Source organism: Hibiscus syriacus, unplaced genomic scaffold, assembly GCF_006381635.1.
Source record: "Hibiscus syriacus cultivar Baekdansim isolate YM2019G1 unplaced genomic scaffold, ASM638163v2 tig00110499_pilon, whole genome shotgun sequence".
In the NCBI taxonomy this organism is placed as follows: domain Eukaryota; kingdom Viridiplantae; phylum Streptophyta; class Magnoliopsida; order Malvales; family Malvaceae; genus Hibiscus; species Hibiscus syriacus.
The window spans coordinates 1,021,592-1,022,728 of NW_024062761.1; positions in this window are offsets into that span (position 1 = coordinate 1,021,592).

A 1,137-nucleotide genomic window follows, 5' to 3' on the forward strand; every position below is an offset into this window, starting at 1 on the left:
AATTAAAATTTCAAAATGGATTTAGTATCAAATAAGTATTGATAGAATTTTTATGAATTTTACTATTATATTATTCCTATGTTAGTAAAATACTAATGTATGCTTTGGAATGTATGTGATGTATAAGTGACGAACGTGAAGATAAAGATCCAAGAAAGCTTAGAGGTAAAGGAAAAGTTCAAGAGTAAAGATGGGAACGCTAAGTAAGATTACTAGTGAAGCATTACTAAGTGAGTGCATTTTACTTATGCTTTCAAAGTATGGAATGAGGATGACTTGCGATGAGTCAACCTCGGATGATTTGGAAAGAAATTGTTTTCAAATTGTTTTATTATATATATTTTACATTGATTTGCTAAATTATTTCTTTGAATAATTTTAGGTATGAACTGCCCAATGTATATTATTAAACGATATTTGCTTTTATTGATTATAGTAAAGAGCTTTGATAAGTGAAATGATGGAAATGCCCATTGTAAATGCATTGAGAGTCATAGGTATAATTGGCATGCCATAGAGTTAATACATCATTTGTGATTTGGCACATCAGTGACGTCACAAATGTGGTAGAGGTGCCATTTGCAGCTGCATTGTGATTAAAGCACATCAGTGATGTAGTGTGACGGTGGTGCTACTATGTGATTCTGAGCACATCAATGACGTCTATGTGACGGTGGTGTGTAGGTAGTTAGCACATTAGTGATATATGAGTGACTGTGGTGCTAATGTACTGGGAATGCATTTTATGGCACATGTTTGACGTCTAAGTGGCGGTGGTGCCTGCACATAAATGATGATAGTGCGATGTATTCCTTAAAGTGGCACATTGATATTGTGTTCTATAGTACTTATGCATTATAGTTTATGCTCGATTGATTCGCATATCTTGCATTCTCATTTATTTACATTGGGCTATGAAATGAATAAAGTGAAAGGCAAAGGTTTGAAATTGAATGAAAAGTAGAAGAATTAAAGTGAGATGAAAAGTACATGTTTGAGCTACTTGATTTGGAACAAAGTTTTTATTGAGAACTTTCATTTAGAATTGGAAGTCTTATATATATGAATTGCTTATTTACAAGTTATTTTATATGATAGTGACATTGATAAATCAAAGTAGTTTTAATCAATCTTTCT